Here is a 23219-nt window from a genome sequence, read left to right on the forward strand (position 1 = left end):
TATAGTTGATATATAGAGTTCCTGTCAATTTCTACAGTACAGCAAAGTGACCCAGTCATACATATATTTATTCCTTTTCTCACATTTTCCTCCATCATGTTCCATCACAAGTGACTAAATATAGTTCTCTATGCTATACAGTAGGATCTCATTGTGTATCAACTCCAGAATGAAATAGTTTGCATCCATTAAGCCGGAAATCCCAGTCCATCCCACTCCCTCCCCCTCCCCCTTGGCAACCACAAGTCTGTACTCCAAGTCCATGAGTTTCTTTTCTGTGGAAAGGTTCATTTGTGCCATATATTAGATTCCAGATATAAGTGATATCATATGGTATTTGTCTTTTTCTGATTTACTTCACTTACTATGAGACTCTTTAGTTCCATTCATGTTGCTGCGAATGACATTATTTTGTTCTTTTTTATGGCTGGGTAGTATTCCATTGTGTATATATACCACAGATCTTCTTAATCTAATCATCGGTTGATGGGCATTGAGGTTGTTTCCATGTCTTGGCTATTGTGAATAGTGCTGCAGTGAATATATGGATGCATGTGTCTTTTTCAAGGAAAGTTTTCCCAGATATATACCTAAGAGAGGGATTGCTGGGTCATATGGTAGTTGTATATTTAGTTTTCTGAGGTACCTCCATACTGTTTTCCATAGTGGTTGTACCAATTTACATTCCCACCAACTGTGCAGGAGAGTACCCTTTTCTCTACACCCTCTCTAGCATTTATTATTTGTGGACTTGCTAATGACAGCCATTCCGACAGGTGTGAGGTGGTAACTCATAGTAGTTTTGATTAGCATTTCTCTAATAATTAGTGTTATAGAGCATTTTTTCATGTGCTTGTTGACTATCTGTACATCTTCTTTGGAGAAATGTCTACTCAGGTCTTTTGCCCATTTTTCAATTGTGTTCTTGGTGTTTTTGCTCTAAGTTGTTTGTATATTTTAGATATAAAGCCCTGGTCAGTTGCATCATTTGAAACTATTTTCTCCCATTCCGTAGGTTGTCTTTTTTTTTTTTTTTTTTTTTTTTTTTTAACGAAAAAACAAAAGCTTGTCAGATTGATTAGGTCCCACTGGTTTATTTTTGCTTTTATTTCTGTTGCCCTGGAAAACTGACCCAAGAAACATTTGTATGGTTGATGTCAGAGAGTGTTTTGCCTATGTTATCTTTTAGGAGGGTTATGGTGTCTTGCCTTATGTTTAAGTCTTTAAGCCATTTTGAGTTTTTGTGCACAGTGTTAGAGTATGTTCCAGTTTCACTGATTTACAGGTGGCTGTCCAGTTTTCCCAGCACTACTTATTGAAAAGACTGTCTTTTTCCTATTTTATATTCTTGCTTCCTTTGTTGACGATTAATTGACTGTAGGTGTCTGGGTTTATTTCTGGGTTCTCTCTTTTGTTCCATTGGTCTGTATGTCTGTTTTGGTACAGATACCACACTGTCCTGATTACTGTAGCTTTGTAACATTGACTGAAGTCCAGGAGAGTTATCCCTCCTGCTTGGTTTTTGTGCCTCAGGATTGCTTTGGCAATTCTGGGTCTTTAATGGTTCCACATAAATTTTTGGATGGTTTGTGGTAGTTCTGTGGAAATTGTCATGAGTGATTTGATAAGAATTGCATTCAAACTGTAGATTGCTTTGGGTAGTACGGCCATTTTTGTGATATTAATTCTTCCAACCAAGGAGCATGGAATATCTTTTTGTTTCTTTAAATCCTCTTTAATTTCCTTGATTAATGTTTTATAGTTCTCAGCATATAAGTCTCTCACTTCCTTGGTGAGGTTTATTCCCAGGTATTTAATTTTTGGGGGGTGCAATTTTAAAAGGTATTGTATTTTTGTATTCCTTTTCTAATATTTCATTGTTAGTATATACAAATGCAACTGATTTCTGAATGTTAACCTTGTATCCTGCTACTTTGCTGAATATATTGATCTGTTTGAGTAGTGTTTGTGTGGAGCCCTTAGGGTTTTCTATATATAGTATCATGTCATCTGCATAGAGTGAAAATTTTACCTCTTCTCTTCCAATTTGGATATGCTTTATTTCTTTTGTTTGTCTGACTGCTGTGGCTAGGACTTCCAATACTATGTTGAATGAAAGTGGTGAGAGTGGGCTTCCTTGTCTTGTTCCAGATTCTACTGGGAAGGCTTTCAGCTTTTCTCCATTGACCATTATATTTGCTGTGGGTTTGTCATAAAAGGTTTTTATTATGTTCCCTCTATACCCACTTTGGTAAGGGTTTTTATCATGAATGGATGTTGGACTTTGTCAAATGCTTTTTCTGCATCTATTGAGATGATCATATGGTTTTTGACTTTTCTTTTGTTAATGTGGTGTATGATGTTGATTGATTTGCTTGTGAACCTGGGATGAATTCCATTTGGTCATGGTGTATGATCTTTTTTATATATTGTTGGGTTAAGTTGGCTAAAATTTTTTTGACAATTTTTGGTTTCATATTCATCAAAGATATTGGCCTATAATCTTTTTTTGGTAGTATCTTTGTCTGGTTTTGGTATTAGGGTGATGGTGGCTTCATAGAATGTCTTTGGGACATACTTCAACCTTTTGGCGAAATTTAAGGAGGATGGGTATAAGTTCTTTTTTGTATGTTTGGTAGAATTCACCTGTGAGACCACCTTGTCCTGGATTTTTGTTTGTAGGGAGTGTTTTTTATTACATATTCAATTTCGTTTTTACTGATAGGTCTGTTCAATTGATCTGTTTCTTCTTGATTCAGTTTTGGTGGGCTGTATGTCTCTAGAAAGTTGTCCATTTCTTTTAGGTTGTCAAATTTGTCGGCATATAGTTGTTCATAGTATTCTCTTATTTATTTATTTATTTATTTATTTTTTGTATTTCTGCAGTATCTGTTCAGATTTCTCCCTTTTCATTTCTTATTTTGTTTATTTGAGTTCTTTTTCTCCTCTTCTTGGTGATTCTGGCCAGATGTTTGTCAATTTTGTTTACCCTTTCAAAGAACTAAGCTCTTAGTTTTATTGATTTTTTTTCTATTTTTTATTGAATATTTTATTGATTTCCTCGCTAATCTGTATGATTTCCTTCCTTCTGTTGACTTTGGGTTTTGTTTGTTCTTCTTCTAATTCTTTTAGGTATTAGGTTAAGTTGTTGATTTGAGATTAATCTTCTTTTCTGAGGAAGGCCTGTATCACTAAGAACCTCCCTCTATGATGCCCACTGCTCTTGTGGCATCACATAAATTTTAAATGGTTGTGTTTTCATAATCATTTGTCTTGAGGTATTTTTTACTTTCCTTTTTGATTTCCTCATTGACCCATTGGTTTTTTAGTAGCATGTTGTTTAGTCTCCATGTCATCAGTTTTTTCTCATTTCTTTTCCTGTGGTTGATTTCCAGTTTCATGCCATTGTGATCAGAGAAGATACTTGAAATAATTTCTATACTCTTAAATGTGTTGAGATTAGCTTTGTGCCCTAGTATGTGGTCAATTCTTGAGAATGTTCCATTTGCACTTGGGAAAAAAAATGTAAATTCTGACTTTTTTAGATATAATGTCCTGAAAATGTCAACGAGGTCTAACTTTTCTATTGTGTCATTTAGGATCTCTGTTGCCTTATTGATTTTCTGTCTAGAGGATCTGTCCATTGATGTGAGTGGGATGTTAAAGTCTCCTAATATTATTGTATTCCCATCAATTTCTCCTTTTATGTCTGTTAGTATTTGTTGTATGTATTTGGGTGCTCCCTATATAAGGGGCATTTACATTGACTATTATAACCTCTTCTTGAATGGATCCTTTTATCATTAATAATGTCCTTCTTTGTCTTTATTGCCTTGTTTTAAAGTCTATTTTGTCTGATGTGAGTATTTCTACTTCTGCTTTCCTGCCTCTTCCATTGGCATGAAATATCTTTTTCTATCCTCTCACTTTCAATTTATATGTGTCCTTTGCCCTAAGGTGAGTCTCTTGTAGACAGCAGACTGTAGGCTCTTGCTTTTTATCCAATCTGCCATTCTATGTCTTTTGATTGGAGCATTCAGTCCATTGACATTTAAGGTAATTACTGATAAATATGTATTTTTTGCCATTAAACCTTGTTTTCCAGTTGATTCTATGTTTCTCCTTTGTTCCTTTCTTTTTTTGGTTGGTTGATTTCCTTTTATTTTAGGCTTGTGTCCTTTTCTTTTTAGTTTTTGTAAATGTAATGTTTGGTTTTGATTTATGGTCGCTCTGTTTTTCAAGTACGCTAACCCCTTCCTATATATGCCTGCTTTAGCCTGATAGTCATATAGGCTCAAACACATTTAAAAAAAGAGTTGGATTTTCTTCCTTTCCTTCCTCACATTTTATGATTTTGAAGTCCTTTTTTTAACATCTTCCTGTTTGTCCCTTCACTGTTCCTTGTTTTTATCGTCACTTTTCAATAGTTTTTTTCTTTTCCGTTTAGATCTGTATATTGTTAAGTGATTGTTTTCCAACTGTGATTTCCTCCATCCTATTTCTTCTTACTTCATTTTTATTTAGAGAAGCCCTTTCAGTATTTCTTTTAGAATGGATTCAGTATTGCTGTACTCTTTTAGCTTTTGTTTGTTGGAGAAATTCTTTTTTTTTTTTTTTTTTTGTCTTTTGTCTTTTGTTGTTGTTGTTGTTGTTACTATTTCTTGGGCCGCTCCCGCGGCATATGGAGGTTCCCAGGCTAGGGGTCTAATCGGAGCTGTAGCCACCGGCCTACGCCAGAGCCACAGCAACACAGGATCTGAGCCACGTCTGCAACCCACACCACAGCTCAAGGCAACGCCGGATCGTTAACCCACTGAGCAAGGGCAGGGACCGAACCCGCAACCTCATGGTTCCTAGTCGGATTCGTTAACCACTGCGCCACGACGGGAACTCTGGAGAAATTCTTTATTTCCCCTTCTAATTTAAATGACATTCTTGCTGTACAGAATATTCTAGGTTGCAAATTTTTCCTTTTCAGCACTTTAAATATATCTTGCCACTCCCTTCTGGCCTGTAGTGTTTCTGTAGAGAAATCAGCTGATATTCTTATGGGGATTCCCTTATAATTTATGGTTTATTTTTCTCTTGCTTCCTTTAGAATCCTCTATCTTTTAACTTCTGCCATTTTTATTATAATATGTCTTAGTGTGGGCCTGTTTGAGTTCAACTTGTTTGGGGATCTCTGTGCTTCCTGTATCTTGATATCTGTTTCCTTTAGATTTGGAAAGTTTTCAGACATAATTTCTTCGAATATAGTTTCAATCCCCTTTTCTTTTCTTCTCCTTCTGGAATTCCTATTATGTGTAGATTGTCCCACTTAATATTATCCCATCAATCTCTTATATTGCTTTCATGTTTTTTTCATTTGGTGTTCTCTCTGCTGTCCTGACTGGGTGATTTCCATTTTTCTATCTTCCAAGTCACTAATTCGTTCCTCTGCATTATTCTTTCTGCTCTTCAGTGACTTTAACTCAGTTTGTATCTCTGCAAATGAATTTTCTTATTTTTCTTGGCTCCTCCTTATATTTTGTAGTTCCTTTCTAAAGTAATCTGAATTATTGTTTATATTTGCTCTTAATTCCTTGATATTCAGCCTTAATTCCTTCAGAATTTTTACTACCTCCTTTTTGAACTCATTGTCTATTAGACTGCAGAGGTGGTACAGGCAACTTCTAGTTGCAGGGCCCTGGAAAATGGTAATGAGCCTCAGGCAGATTTAGGCAGTGCCTAGAGCATTTGGCAGTGGCAGCAGCAGGGTGTGTGAGTTCCCAGGGGAGCGAGAGCAATAAGGGTGGTGTTCAGTCACAAAGCCCTTCTCTGGGGTGCCCTTTGAGATGATCAGGGCTGCAAGTGGTGCCTGTTTACAGACCCGTCGTAGTGGTTGGCCATGCCCACTTCTAGAGTCAGAGATAACTGTGGTGATTTACCCCTGCTACCTGTAGACCACCCAAGAAGCACTACATCCTACTTAGCCCATACAGGAGGTGCTGCACAGGCTGCTTCTAGTTGCCTGGTCCTGGGAAGTGACAGTGATCAGGCATGTGTGGGTGGTGCCTGGAGCATCTGGCAGCAGCAGCAGCATGGCAGGTATGTTCTCAGGGGAGTGAGAGCAACAATGGGTGGTGCTCGGTTGCTATGCCCTCTTTTTTGCCAACCTCTGAGGTGACTGCAGCCACACAGGTGGAGGCTTTTCACAGATCTGGTTTCTGAGATGATTGCTATGGTTTGTCCCCACCACCTGTAGATCACGCAAGAGATGCTGCCCCAATGCCATTAGCCCACACAAGAGGTGCCCAGCCACCTGTAGCCTGCACAAGAGGTGCCCAGTCTCCCATAGCCTGAGCAAGTGGCCACTTGCCACCTGCCACCTGTGCTAGAGATGCCCTGCTCTCCAAGAGTCCACGCATGTGCAGAGTAAGAGATTCCTATGGTGGTCCACCCTTCCCCTTCTTGCCATCCCCAACAATGGTGCCTGTGGGCCCAGACATCCTCCCAGATTCCCTTGGCTATGGAATTCCACTCCCAAGCCCATGGCACACTGCTCCCTAACCCCTCAGGCTGTCTTCACACAGCCAACCCTAGTCCTCTCCCCAGAACCGACCTCCAGAGCCTGAGTGTCAGTGCCCAGCACCTGGGCAAATGTCTCAGTCTCTGGTGTCCAGGGCTGGTGGTGCAGATATCTGTGTGGCTCTTACTTTGCTTTTCCCCCCATCAGTCCAGCTGCAGCACTTTTCTCAGTGACTCTGAGGTCCCTCTGTCTCAGATGATCTCCATGTTGATAAGTTGGCTTCCCAGGGTGTGAGTTCATTTTCTCTTCAACAGCTCCCTCTCAGGAGTGCTAATCCCAACTTGATTCCTTTTCTCTCTCTCTTTTTTTTTTTGTTCTACCTAGTTATGTGGAGGGTTTTGTGCCCTTTTTTTAGGTTTAAGTTCTTCTGCCAGCATTCAGTGGATGTTCTGTTCAAATGGTTCTACATGTAGATGTGGTTTTTTTAATGTGTTTGTGGGAGAAGGTGAGCACAACATCTTACTCCTCCACCATCTTTATCCTTCTCTAATGAATTGTTTTGACTAGAATACAGTTGCCAGATTTCAGCAAAAGAGTATGGGACACGTGATTTGGAGTGTGGTGTACATAGGATAATGCCCGATTGCAATTATGCTATAGGTGTATTGCCTTCTGGTTTTGCTTTATGATTCCGAGTTAAAATATGCATTCTGTGAAAACAAATACCATTTATTTTTTCATTTATTCAGTGATGATTGATTGTTTAACTTTGTGCAAGACGGGATGCCAGGGATTGAGGAGGTTACTATAATAAATAAGGCAAAAGGACTGAGAGGACAGTTTTCAGGAACTAGAGGTCAGATAACTCAGGAAATGCAAAACGAGCACTTTCACCATGGCAATTTAGTGCAAATATCATATGACTCATGGTTTAGTGGGACAGAGGGGGTGATTCTAATATCAGTATTTTGGCTTCCTGAGCAGTAGTTATCTGGATCCTGCTGTGTTAATTGCCAGTGTAAGTAACAGCAAAGCAGGAGCAGAATTGTGGTAAACTTGGAACCCATAGGCCCTCTCAAAATTCCAAACTCGAAGGACGAAGGGAGAAAAGAAAAGAGAACATGCAGAGAGTCCTTCTAGTATGGTAATATTGTGTAGCCCACACAGGTTTGCCCTCTTCTCTATGAATTTCTTTTAATCTTGAGCATGGACTATTACATATCTGAGTCCCTCTGAGAAGCTTCTTTTGTTTCTTTTTTGTTCCCTCCCTCTGCAAGCTTAAGAACCATTTACCATGTATCCACTATGTCAACACTATTAGGTATAATATACATATTATATCATCTTAATGCCTAAATTCATCTGTGTGGGAAACTGAAGTTGAAAGAGGCTAAATCACTTGCTCTAAGACACACAGTAAGGGGTGAAAGAAATTTGAATTCATGTTTGCCCAGTCTAGAGCTAAAGCCAACATCACTTGGCCATGATAGTTTCAACCTACTCTTGATATAAACAAGGAACCATGGGTTGGGCTGAGGAAAAATATTCCAGATTTTATTTTGTAAACACTATGCTGTATGGCAGAAATTGATACAATACTGTAAATCAACTATGCTCTAATAAAATTAAAAAAAAATCTTTATCTGCTGTATAGCATAGGAAACTTAACCCAAAATTCTGTGATAATCCACATGGGAAAAGAATCTGAAAAAGAATGGATGTGTGTACATGTATAACTGAATTACTTTGTTGTATGGCAGAAATGATCACAACATTGTAAATCAACTATACTTCAGTAAAACTATAAAAACTGAATGAAAAACAAAGAGAAAACAAAGCACCAATTGAATTTTTAATTAAAAAAAACCCCAGTATATTCTGGAAATTGAAGGATTTTAAAAGAAGATTTTTAAGTTACTTCTAAACTGTTGAAACAGCTCATCTAACAGCTGTTTTTTTCCAAAGCAATACTTATTTTTATTACACACTTTTCAAGCAATAACTTTATTTTGTAAGAGATAAATAAAGATTCTGAACTAATTTTGCATCAGGCCACTCCAGGTATGATGGCTAAAAAATACTTTATACCAAAAAATTCTATTCCTGTTTCATCTTACTGTTTAGCAGTCCCAGAAGGAAAAATCAGTTTGAATTTTTGTTTGAAAATGCAGGTGTAGAAAAATAACAGAAAACAATAGAAGAAATTTGGGGGAAGTTAATTATCCTTGTTATAATTACATCATAGGTTTCAGCTTGAAAATTAGCCAGATTTGCCTATTAAATAGTTAATTTTCAGGTAGAACAGGAATAGCAAACATAATCAGTTTGTTTAATGAGATTTTGTATCATCTGCTGAAAAATTTTTAAAAGGAATGCCTGCCAAATTTTATAAGGGAGTACATTTTATTCATGGACCAATACTGAATGTTAGCCCTTATATTTAGTAAAAAAACATACAAAATATCATATAAGTTACTGAATTACAACTGAAGCAAGAATTTCAGGTTTCTGTTACTATAAAAGGTAACAGTTATCCATTGCCCAAATCAACTGAGTTCATATTTCTTATCTACTTTCTGCCGTAATTTGCTAAGTTTCAGTTCTGCCTTCATTTTGGATTGAACTCTTTAACATACTTCTTTCCATGACAGTCCAAATCCTTTTAAATGCAACATTTCCTATTAGGACTTATACCTAAAAGGAAAAAATAAAAGGTGCTAATTTCTCGATGATAACTCAAGTAGAAAGGAATTCCATTAAAACATGGCTTATCTTACCATTTCGGATAGATCACAAACCACCAAATAATGGTTGCTTCAATACAACAGTGGAACACACCATATATCATCTATTAGTGTTCTTTCTTTGTTTTGCTTTATTTTTCATAATGGTATTCTTATCAAGGGGATGTGCAGTAGTTGCGTATGGGTATGAAGGATGATTTAAAGATTTTGTAAACATTCCCAAGAAGAGTGTGTTTAATAAGCCATAGGAGCTTTGGTAAAACGTCTATAGAAAATTGTAATTACTTTGTGGATATTCTGATACAAAGTCTTTTAAGTGGTTTGCTTCTCAGGCAAGAACATTTGGCAATCTAGAAGAGGCCATATTGCCTCACAGTACATGGTACCTTAGTTATTTCTTTCTTTAGAACCTATTTTCATTTTTACATAAGGCTACGGAAATTCATTCCATATAAAAAGTACTATAACAAATTTTCTTATGAGGAAAAATATTCAAAAAATATATCCAGAGATAATAATTATTTTTTCCATTAAGATAGATATCATATTGAGTAACTAGTCCAAGAAAGTAAATAAAGTCCATGCATAAGCATCAGTTTAAGCCACATTTTTATTGCTAACATTTCTTTTTAAAAGCAACAGACAGCAACAATCAACTTGCTATGTGTAGTGTGCTCTCTTCAAGGCTAACAATGAGTGGGATGGCTAAAAGTATGTAAGAGAAATAAAATGAAAAACAATGTGCATTGTGCTTAAGTTAATTTTTCAGTAATCAAGTACCAGCTTCAGTGGACAAGTTATTTAATGAGAAAATATCACTGAATTTAACTTCCTATTCCTTTTTGGTTCTTCCCATCAACCAGGTATTCCCCAGGTGCCCACCAAATGCTTGGCAATGTTTACGGAACTAAAACACTTCTTTCCACAACACACTGCCTGCCTTCACTCATCAAAAAGTTCCTTGAGAACTTTCCTTATACCCCACTTTTGTTGCCAATAAAAAGATGAATAAATAGTATATAATTCATCCCTTTAAAAGTTTACTGTCTTCTTGGGGATACGCATAGACAACAAATCCAATATAACATGATACAACCTGTCATAGAGGAAGGTACAAAATGTTGTGGTAGCAAAGCATAGGGAATAACTACTTGTGCCTGAAGTGTCAGGAGACACTTTATAGAGAAACTGGCATTTGGATTGTACTTTAATGATTCATAGTATATAAAAAAGAGAGGAGGTCAAATAAAACTTTTCTTCCTGACCCCTTCATATCCTCAGTTACTCCATCCCCCATCTTGGACTCGGTAGCCCCAGACCCCAGTCTCTCTCCTGTAAACATCCTAAGTTCCCTTGCTCCTCTCCTCCTCCATCTGGTGCTCCTGGCAAAACCCAGTCAGCTATCTCCTTCTTTGCCTGCAGCAAAGTACCTGACTTTCTGAAGAAGACTTCTCAACTCTGCTAAACGGAGTTCCTTCAAATACATAACCTTATATTTCAAATGGGCAGTCAATTTGAATGCCAGATGATTCTATGACATCAGCCTTGTGTATTCGCTTTCCTATTCGCTAAGAGAACTTTTCTCTCACACATTCTCTCATCTCCTCAAATATCCAACATTCCCTACTCCCTCTCAATCTCTCTTCTTCACACATCGTAGAGAAAAGCAAAGCAATTGGTTGAGAACCTTCTTATCTTTCTACTCCCAAGCCATCAATCTATATAGTTGTATATCTGTTTTCTTTAGGACTCCCATGGTTCCACATTGGAAGCATCCTTGCTTCTATGGCCACTTCCTCTACTTGTGCTCTGCATCATATTGGCTTACCTCCTCAGGCTTTTGGTGTTGTAATTATTTCCCTGCTCTCTCACATTGTTAATTCCTTTGTTTCTACTGGATCATTCCCATCAGCTTGCACATATGCTTTAACATCACCTTTCTTAACAAGTCCTTTTCCTGACACCATACCCTCATCCAGTTACTGCTTCCTTTTCACTGTTCATCCAGCACCTATTCTCCTTGAAAGAACTGTCTGTTACTTGTCTTCTTTTGCTAATCTCTATTCTATCCTCCACCATACTTCAATGAGGCTGCTCATAATGCATTACTGAAATAGCTCTTATCAATAACCTGGATCTTCCTAATGTCAATACTCAGTTTTATGTTCCCATCATACTTGACCTCCAAATAGTGTTTGATACAACTGACCTCTTTTTTTCTAGACTTCAGTGGCACTTCCTGCATTTGCTTTCCTTCTTAAGTCTCTGATTGTTCATTTTTGGGATCTTTTGTAGGATCTTCATCCATGCTTGAACTATAAATATCAAAGTGTCCTGGGCTCAATTCTGGGTCCTCATCTCTTCTCTATTTATACTCTTAATTGGTTACTTTGACAAATGTCTTATTCCTAAAATATCATCTATAGAGTGATAACTATTAACTTTTTAACTCCACTTTCCTGAGCATATGATTTATGTATTAAAATACCTACACTCGATTATATAATGGGCATATCCAACTTTTCACTGCCAATATCAAACTTCTGATTCCCTGCACCTGCTCCACTTCAGTTTTTCTCTGTATCAGGAAATTATGCCACAGGCCATCTTGTTAGTCAAACCCAGTCTTTGGGAATGCTCCTTAATACCTATCTTTTCGTCTTACCACAAATTCTTTCCATTAGCAAGGCTCAACCACCAAATGAATCCCAAATCTGACCACTTACCATTTTAAGAGCTAAAATACTAGACAAAGCCGTCATTGCTTCTTGTCTACACTATTGCTATCATATCTTAACTGATGTCCTTTCAGTTTTTCCACCTAGACTCCCTTTGCTGCAGAGAAGCCAAACTGATCTTTATAAATATTTGATCAAACACACTTCTTCATCATGAGGTTTTTCATTACAATTGGATTTCCAAACATGACTCACAGACACTTCATTTTGTCCCACCTGCCTCTCACACCTCATCTCATACCCCTTCAATTTGTCCTCACTATGTTCTGGCTACATTGGCCTTTTCATTCCTGACACATTAGGCTTGCTCCTGTCACAAGTGTTGTTGAATCTGCTGTTCTTTGTTGGTTTTACTCTTCCTCTAGAACTTCGTATTATTCTCAAAATTCAAATCATGCAAATGCCACATTTTCACAAAGGTCTTTTCTGACCAGTCTAGCCAAAGGAAAAAAAACAAAACAAAACTAAAAACAAAAAACAAATATAAGAATGAAAAAGTCCACAAAACCAACAATAAACCAATGAAACCAAAACCCTCCCCAAACCCAATCACTTCATATAATGTTATCATGTTTTTGTTATAGAAATGATTTGTCTCATTCACTGTCTATTTGTTTATTGTCTGTCTCCCTCAACCAGACTTGATGGTCTTTGAAGAATAGAGAATCTGTCTTTATTTTTCATTATCATATTGCCATATCCTCTAGCACAATGACTAGTGTCTGACACATGTTAAGTACATGTTCACTTATTATTCTTATTATTTTTTGGCTGTGCCTGTGACATGTGGAAGTTCACAGGCCAGGGAACTGAACCTGCACAACAGCAGCAATCAGAGCCACAGTAGTGACAATGCCAGATTCTTAACCCACTGTGTCACAAGGGTACTCCAATTAAAGTTTTTGGTTTATTTTTGGCCATGCCTTTGGCATGTGGAAGTTCCGAGGTCATAGTTAAAGTGACTTTTAAATGAAGTGAGAATTCATTGTAAATATACAGAGGCACAAACCTACAAGTCATACTTAGGGAAATTAAATTGAGAGTGGTTGGAGGGAACTTTAGGGGTCAGACTCTGAAGGGTCTTGAATGCCATGTTTATTGGTTTGGATATTATTGTAAAAGTAATGGGAAGCCAAAGATTTCAAATTTTATATCCTCTCTTACATAGAGACTTTAATTATGAGATCTTCCTTATAAAATGAAGTATATGTGAGTATATTTTAAAAATGTATTTCTACTTAATTGGATGTAATATTTGAAGAGATGCCCTTTAAGATTCTATTTAGGAGTTCCTGCTGTGCCTCAGCAATAATGAACCTGAATAGTATCCATGAGGAAGTGGGTTCGATCCCTGGCCTTGCTCAGTGGGTTAAGGATCCGGTTGCTGTGAGCTGTGGCATAGGTCAGAGTGGCTCAGATCCTATGTAACTGTGGCTGTGGTATAGACCAGCCACTGAAGCTCCAATGTGACCCCTAGCCTGGGAACTTCCATATGCCGCAGGTACAGCCCTAAAAAGCAAAAAAATAAAAATAATAATAATAATAAAAATTAAGAAATATTATATTTAGTATAAGAAATGTTTTTCATCTTGCTTTTGGAAATCTGACAAAATATTTATTTATTTATTTATTTATTTATTATTACTATTTTTTTGGTCTTTTTTTTGCCTTTTCCAGAGCCACTCCTGCAGCATTTGGAGGTTCCCAGGCTAGGGGTCTAATCGGAACCGTAGCCACCGGCCTACGCCAGAGCCACAGCAACGCAGGATCAGAGCTGCATCTGCAACCTACACCACAGCTCACTGGCAACGCCGGATCCTTAACCCACTGAGCAAGGGCAAGGACCGAACCCGCAACTTCATGGTTCCTAGTCGGATTCGTTAACCACTGTGCAACGATGGGAACTCCCTGACAAAATATGTAATCAAATTAAAGTTTTTCTCTAGAAATATGTTCAATTTAGAAAAGTTTTACTATAATTAGAAAAAATCAATAGACTTAATAATGTTTTCATTTAATTAAAATACATAGTTTATCTAAATTGCCACTGAACATTTCCTAATAGAGAATGTGTTATTCTTACTTTTTTAAACCACCTCATGAGCATATTTCCTACCCCATCTTTTTAGAAAAAATGTAAATATTTACACCTAATGTTTGATAAGAGTCATAGCACTTTAATCTGATTAATTTTTTCTTTCTTTCTTTCTTTCTTTTGCTTTTTAGGGCTATGCCCATGGCATATGGAAGTTCCCAGGCTAGGGGTTAAATCAGAGCTGCAGCTGCCAACCTACACCACAGCCATAGCAGCACGGGACCCAAGCCTTGTCTGCAACCTACACCACAGCTCTAGGCAATGCCAGGTCCTTAACCCACTGAGAGTGGCCAGGGATCGAACCTGCATCCTCCTGCATACTAGTCAGGTTTGTTTCCACTGAGCCACAATGAGAACTCCTGAATAATGTTATTTCTAATCCTACTTATAAAATTACACATTTACTTCATAACTAGAAAAAACTGTTACTATGTACTAAAGGTTAACAGAGGTCTTTTTAATGTACTGAATTAAGTTTAACTATAAAGAGTAAAATGAATAGAAATAGAGTATAGTTAGGTAAAGGTTTGGGATCATTCCGAGTATAAATAATGTAAAACCAAACATAATGGAATAGGAAGTTTGTCAAGAAAGAAATCACAATTTTTAAAAACCATAAAAGGGTAAACTAAAATCTCATATTACTAAAAGGAAATATAAAATATACATCCAAGGAAATTAATGTCATGAAGTTAATGTCTTATGTGAATTTTTGTTTTTAATATTGCTCAGGCACGGATCTTAAATGTCACAGAAACTGTGGAAAACTATAGCAACTTAAGAAATATTTCCTTTGCGTCTGTTCAGCCAAAAATCAAGCTTTTTTAGGATGTATTTTGCATATTGAAAGACCTGAATTAACCCTGACTTGAGTAGAGAGAAGACTGCAGGCAAGAAGAAAACAGAAAATCTTTGGAAAGTTACATATATTTCATTTGTCCTATATAAGCCAACTATCAATAATAGTTTATTGTTTATTCATCAAATCCTTTTCTTTTCTTTTCCTTTTTATAGCCTCACCTGTGATGTATGGAAGTTCCCAGGCTAATGGACAAAATAGAGCTTCAGCTGCAGGCCTGCATGCCACAGCCACAGTGACACTGGACCATTAACTGGCTGAACAAGATCAGGGCTCAAACCTGCATTCTCATGGACATTATGTTGGGTTCTTAACCCACTGAGCCAGAACAGGAACTCCAACAGTCCTCTTAAAAAGTGAAAATCAAAATACGGATGGTGATGAAATCTTTTAAAATGCTGGAATAAAGAAACATCACCGTCGGTTTTTTTACTGCCCGTTCCAAAATAATACAGACGAGCCCTAGTGAAAATCAAGTCCCCGATTCCTCCTGAGTGTCCCCTGTTGCTGAGACTCTGCCATTCCAAAATGAGTAATTTGGAAGGAAAAAGCATACTGCTCAGCAGTTGCTTCCTTGACAGTTGGACTAGGAGTTGGAGCTTCAAATAACATATTCAAGATGATAAACAAACAAACAAAAACAACAAAAAAGCACTCTCACAAAATGAAGCTTATTAGATTCCTGAGTCAAACCATAATCAGATCAAAATTCCTGTGAAAACTCTGCCTTAAAAAATACTCTAGCACATTTTCTAAGTTACCACTCTGAAGGTAGACTCCACAGCTAATTTCAGAGCAAAAGTAATGGGAAAAAAAGGGATGGTTTGCAGTTTTTTTTTTGGAGAGAAAAAAGGAAGGTTCCAACAAAGATGCTTGGAGGTATAAAGGTGTATTGTATACTGTATGTGGCAGGAAGACCCTGTGGGATGGTGCATGCTGAAATATAATGACACTAAAAACGTTGAATTCAAACTATGAAAAGTCTTGACATGTTTGTTGTCTGCAAGTTGTGGGAAGTCATTGTTAGCTTTTACGTTGACATATATCACAGTGTTTTTAGTTACAAAGCTCTGATAACAATAAAAAGATGGATTCCAATGGAGGAGATAAGAATGGGGAGTTACTAAAGGCTAAAGCAAGTAATATTAAGACTTCAAAGAGGGCAGTGACAAGTGCTGGAGAAGAATGTTTCAACGTGACATAAATTGATGAACAGTGGACTAGGGGGTAGTAGGAGAGGAAAATCCAGTTGAGATTTCTAATTTCTGTAATCGTATTATCATCAGGCAGTTTATAATAAGATGTCTGGGGTTTTTGTTTGGTTTTTCTATGGAGTGGTAGGAGGAGAAGAGGAACGAAGCTCTCACTTTTGATATGTGGTGAATATTCCATTTTAGATCTGGCTATTGGAATATGGAACTGGAAACTAGGTAAATGTTTGCTATTCACTACTAAAGAAGTAATATGAAACCACAGGAGTAGATCTGTCAACAAGGTCCTTTGTGTCTTTGTGTATTTTTCTAGTCTAAGACTCTGGGACCAAGATCAACAATAATGTAAAGTTCTGAATATGTATTTAGTAAAGATACTACATTTATTCATAAAGGGATAAGCAATCATCTACATTAAATTGTTTGAATTTGCAAATCTGAAAATGGATATATTCCTCTCTGTGTTTGTTGAGAATTTTATTATTTTTTATCATGTCTTTTAGTATCCAAGTTCAATTTACCCAAAGAAATTAAAAATCTTAAAAAAAAGGTCTTTAAGATTTGATAACTAGATATTTAGCTGAAGTTTTTATGTGCTTTATTGAGAGACAATCATTTGCATTCTCATTACAGTAGCACTTGAAAAATAAGAAAGGCATATTAGCATGACATGTTATTTTAAGACTTTATTATTAAAGAAATTCTAAAAAAACTCCCTTTCTAATAAAGATATTTTTATGAGATAAAATAAAAATATATATAATTCATGCTAATCTTCTTGAGCACTTTTAATACATATAAGTACCAGAGTATACTATTTTCTTGAAATACCTTTCTGATTCTAAATGATCACAAGATTCGTTTTCATCAACTATTATCCAAACTATATTTTACAGTTTATAAAACTAATGACCACCTCGTATTCTTCTAAAATGATGCTGAAATTCACAGAAATTAAATAATTCCCAAATAAGAAGCAAGGGCCTGATACAAATCCAGGTTTGACTGCAAAGTATGTCCCCATTCAAATCCATTCTAGCTCTTCTCAGGTGAAACAGATCTAAGCGCAGGTGAATTGTTCCCTGAGAGACTAAGCCTTAAGATCTTACGAAACTGAAGCCATAGCACTTTCAACCTTGCTTTATATCAGGTCATTTTCATCTTTTGGTAAATTTAATCATCAGGGATCAGAGTGTCTATTGATTGAAGTACTCTGAAAAGAGCGATTTAAACCTCTGGTTTTATTCGGCTTTTGTGCCCTCTCCCTAGCTCCTCACTGGACTTGACACAAACTTAGCTAACCATAATACTCTCAATTTTAATCTCATGTTGAAAGTATAAGGCTAAAAAGAAATATAATTAGTTCATGAGATAGAGAGCTCACACTCTTTTGCGAATTGTTGGAAAGCATGTTTGCTATTTTAGAAGGGATTCTAATAATCACATTGTTACAATGCATTATAATTTGTAGTATGCTTTTAAATATAATGTCATACTTATTTATTTCATTTGAATATAAACTATCAGACCAGGTGAGAGGTAGTAAAAATCCTAGTTCTAATGGCAATTCTCTAAAATCAGAGGGCACTTTGGTTACCCTTGATTAGCTAGCTTGTCACATTGTCACTTTTGATAAAGATAACATGGAATGGGATGGTACTATGGGTTTAACAAAACACTATGCCTTGTAAATTGATATACATTAGTAAAACCATAAAGTAATATGATTATAAAAACACAATGTATCCAATTAGGTACTAGAGTCACAAAATCAGAGTTAATAGAAACATCAAAAAGCTATTCTGTAAGCTGTGTCTGACAATGGAACTTATGTTACAATAGCACTAAGGAACCTATTGAATGTATTTCATTGTAGTAACTAGAACGGTAATGCCAAATGAGATAAATTCATTAATAGGACACTGAAGTGAGAATAGAAAATGACCTAGTCACACCTGTCCAGCTCAGAATACATATTATTTTACGGATTTTTCTTCATTAGGCTGACAATGGTAACTGGTAGGAAAATAGATAACAAAGAGAAAGAGTTTAAAAAAAAGAAAACATGACAGGTATATTAATTTTTTGTAAGTCTGCCTAGAATCTTATACAAAAGAATAAATGAATTTATATGAAAATTAACTTAATATTATATAAAAAGAATAAATGAACTTATGCGAAAATTAAAAACGTTATTTACAAATGAATAGAAATTTGAGTCAAAATTATGAATATACAGTATTTACTGCCATTCAGGCTAGGAGACAATCCACAACATATATATTATTCACATATGTAAACCCTCTATCACTGAAATTCTCATTTTTATAAACACTTAAGCATTTTAGTACATAAGTGCATATTCCCTCCTTGTCCTCTATATATGCAAGTATTTCAGACAGTGCTTTTAGTTATAATGTCTCTGTGTTGATAGTGGGATTTTTATTTTTAAAGAATTTATATTTGAAAATAACCTTTTAAAATAAATTTTTATATAGAAACAATAAAAAGTTACAAAAAACTTTCAAAGTACCACACAAATAACCTTTCTGAACTACATGACAGTAAACTGCAAACATGGTGTCCCATCTTCCCCCAATACCTCAGTGTGTACTTTCTAAAAGAACATTCTCCTACCAAACCAAATGCAACAATCCAAATTAAGAAATTAACACTGATACATTGTCAGTAGCTAACCCTCTGACCCCACGAAAGTTTTCAAAGTTTTGCCAGGTGTCCCAATAACTTTTTTGATATATACAGCAAAAGAACAAATTCAGAATCACTGCTTTTAGTTATAATGTCTCTTTAGTCTCTTCAATCTGAAACATGATTTTCTTGACTTTAATGGTCTAATGTTTCTTAGTAACAGTGCTTTAATGTAGCTCTGGTTTTAATTTATATTTACATTTCAAGGGGATCTTTTTCTTCGAGAATGTCCAGATAAGGTATGTTTCGGCACCTTCTGTGAATATATGTGTGTTATGTATATGTCTACAGAAGGGGGTACTGTAGAGTTTCTAAACCTATTTTTCGGTGGGGGGGAATAATAAAAGCAGTGATGCCCAAGGAATAAAATCATGTAAATAATAGATACACCATTTACTACTATTTTTGTTTGTTTGTTATGTTTTGTTTTTGTCTTTTTAGGGCTGCACCTGCAGCATATGGGAGTTCCCGGGCTAGGGATCAAATTGGAGCTGTAGCCACTTGCCTACAACACAGCACAGCCACACCAGATCTGAGCCATGTCTGCGGACCTACGCCACAGCTCATGGGAATACCGGATCCTTAACCCACTGAGGGAGGTCAGGGATTAAACCTGCATCCTCGTGGATACTAGTCAGATTCGTTTCCTCTGAACCATGACAGAAACTCCATAGAAGCTATTAGTTTTTACGCATACATAGTCCAGTAGTTTGACAGTATCATTCATGCTTGTGCTTGAGAAAGTTTTCCTCTAAATAATTCCTTAATGACTTTTTTTATAGAGTTCAAAAATTTTCATAGATTAGAGTGAAATATAATTCTATTAACAACCCCAAGGAAAATTTTCTCAATAAAATATTATCTTTTGAGTGAATATGCTAGACTAAAATAATCCATTCAACAAATTTCGTCCTTTAAAATTGGGAGGGCCCTTTTTTGGGGTGCTCTGTCACAGTATACTAGGTATTTTGGTATGGCATATTTTACATAAAAGCCAAATTATGTACTTCTAGGTGAAGATAAAAATGTGAAAACTCACAATGGGCCATGAATATCCGAAAATAGAAACAATTGGGATTGTATAATTAATACTTTTCTAGATTCCATAGCTTTTTTCAGCTTCTCAAAGTAGTCTAGGATCTAAAAGAGGCCATTGGACATCACTTCTCCCATCTGAATCCATTCTTCCAACAACTTTTAGAGTCCTTATCCACCCAGTTCCTCCATTTTTCCTCTTTGGATTTGTTCACCAAGGTTTACTTATTTACTGACATTGCCCTAGAAATTCTATTGGAACATGTTTGAAATATTACTCCCTTAGTCAGTGTATTATGACAGCAGACTGAGGAAATCATGCTTCATGCCTTGTGTACCCAGAAGGCATGGCAAACATAAACATTAACATTAACTGAGTCCGTTTCCTTTTCTTCATATTACTTCATATTTTCATAATTACCAGAAACACGTTTACCGATAATCATTTTTTGACTCAAGCTGAATACAGTCATAATGAATTATCAGTGGACAGGCCATATTTTAACTCTGAAGTTTGAGAAAAATTCTCATAAAAATAGAAAAGTTTTATTTAAACATAAACCCCAGCATTATTGCTAACCATTTATATGCTATTATATTACTTCGATAGAAAAATTTCCTAAACTTCATTAAAAAATTCTTATCCTTTATTTTTGTCCCAACATATATTATGTATCTTGACTAAATGTATCACTTTTCAATGACAAAAATCAAAGAAATAAGTTATACTACTTTTGGATTTTCTCTACATGTTATAAATATTAATCACTTTAATTTGAAATTATGTTCTTCCCTTATCATGCTTTAGCTATTATATGTAATTTGAAACCACCTGAAGAAGTGTGTGCATATGTGTGCATGTTTAAAAGTCAAATCTCAGGTATCAGCCATTGAGAACTGCTAATTATTTATCCTTTTTTTGCCTCTGTGATGCTCATCAAAGACTCATCTTATTATACTTATTTGGTATCCCATATAGTTTTCTATGGGAAAAAATAATCAGGTGACACGAAATGTCCAGGTCAAATGACAGATATTTCCCATTGTGAATCAATATATCAGCATTCTTGTTTATTCATGGAATGTTACCTATAGGCATTATTTTAGGCACTGGAGATTCAGCAATGACAAAAAAGAAAAAACATCTTTTTTAAAAACAGACTTAATATCCTCCTGAGGAGAAATGTCTTTTTTAAAAACAGACTTAATATCCTCCTGAGGAGATCCTCTCCAAGCAAAGAGTTGATGGAATTCAGAGAACCATAAGTGAGAAAATCAAATGGAAGAGTGAAATGGTATAAAGGCTAAATAGGAACAACTTTATAGGATGTGATCAGGGAAAGCCTCTAAGGAGGTAACATTTAAAGAAAGATAGAAATCCTAAGGAAGATCAAGTCTGCAAATATTTGAGGTAAGAGAATTCCAGATGGAGAAATAGAGCAAAAGCTCCAAAATGGGAACAACCTCATTTTTGGACTATCCCTCAGAAGAATAATAAAGAGGATAATTTTGCCATGAGGAAAAATTTTATCATAGAATTTAGTTTTTTCTTTTACTTTTTGGTTATCTAGTTTTTCCATAATGTCCTCAATTATTACACATAATCAAGACTGTATCAGTGCTTTTTCAAGCAAACATGTACCTGAGGAATTTAATTTTCTCACTCATTGTTATATCTAGAAGGGTGATAATGAAGGAACAGTGTGAAAAAATTTATAATACTAAATTCTATTTAATAACAAAGAATTTATCCTAAACTCTGCACATAGCAAAATGTCTCCATGAATTTACTTTAAAAGACACCTTTTAATGCATGTTATGTCATAATTCTTACATACATTTTTCACAGCATGCCAGGCATATAGAATTTAAGACAGAAGACGAAAAGAGAAAAATCACTGAGGACCCACTCAAGAGTTGGCATCTCATTTGTGACCCTGAGGAAATCATACTTACTTTTTGGAGTGACTACTTAAAAAAACTAAAATTGTTTTCCTGAAACTATCTTTCTTCCTATATTTTCATTGGAAGTGCAAAATAAAGGATAGGAGGGAGCTCTCACGTATCTTTCAGTTACAGGTCCAGATTGGTGATCGAAAGGTACATAGTAAAAACACAGCCTATTTTCATTCAAGACAGACTGTCCACAATTCTCATGTGTATAGACATCAAACCTAGGATAAGGTTCTCCATAGTTTGTGCATGTCCTTGATTCTTTTGTCCGTAAGGTAAAAGTTAAGCACAGTAGATTGAAAATAACTTTGAAGATGTTTTTAAATGGAAAAACTGTAGCAGCTATACAAATGACACAAGCATAACCACCTACCAAGGAGACCAATGTCATTTCTACACATCTTCACAATTTTTTTTTTAGACCAAAGTAAAATGCATGTCATTCTACCTATTTGAATTGCTGAATTCTACTTCATGCTGGGCCAGAGAATACCCACACACGGCTGATGAGCACTCTTTGCTCCAAACTGCTCGCGCAGCTATCTCATGTGAAGGCTATATTGGCAATCTATAGTCAGGCTTCAATTTATATTTAAAATTTACATTTGAAAATATATATTTAGAAACCTGACAACCTATGTCAGATTTATTTTTCCGTTATATCCAAACAGTTATTTAAGAACAGAGGGGAAAGGATTCTTTTCCATACTGTCAATATTTTCTCCTTGAGCCAAATGTATGCATTTAGAGGAAAGGGACAATGCTCTTTCACCATGGTTTAGTTTGTGTTTAGCCTTGTTTCCACTCCACTTTAAATGCACACATTTAAAACATGAGGGATGGAAATGCATTGGCAGTAGACTAATGCTGAACAAATAATACTCTCAATCACATTCACATCTCTGTGCTCCCATGTGGAAGAGGTGCCTTCCATTAGAACTACGCATAATACTTTGGCTTTGAGAAAGGTCACTCAAAGGTGACGGGTGTCCAGAGATGGAGACATTTCCTCCGTTTCATGTTCTCCCTTTGTCTTCCACTTACGGAGGAATGAATAGGTGTTCTATCTCTATGTTTATATTTAAATGAAATCACATAATTATTGAAAGCTTCATATTGCATTAACAGAATTTTCATACACGTGTGTATCAAAATGTACTTGAGAGTATTTTATTGATATATTGGTTGAAAAGCAATCAGTGAAATTCAGTGTAGTTTGCTTAGAGAAAGAATTTAAAAAGAGAAAGATAAAATTAAGTTTTGGTTCAGCATATGAAAGGTCTCTAAATCCTGCTGGTATGTTTGAAAATTTAATCACTGAAGTCAGTATTTTTCTGCAGTACTACAGGAGTTATAATAGCAATACA

General features: G+C 35.8%; 1 protein-coding gene across 1 annotated transcript in view; it reads right to left on the minus strand.

Annotated features, from left to right (window-relative positions):
• LRRC7 (leucine rich repeat containing 7) overlaps window positions 1–23219 on the minus strand; it is a 538317-nt gene that overhangs the window by 251060 nt on the left and 264038 nt on the right.

Source organism: Sus scrofa, chromosome 6, assembly GCF_000003025.6.
Source record: "Sus scrofa isolate TJ Tabasco breed Duroc chromosome 6, Sscrofa11.1, whole genome shotgun sequence".
NCBI lineage: Eukaryota > Metazoa > Chordata > Mammalia > Artiodactyla > Suidae > Sus > Sus scrofa.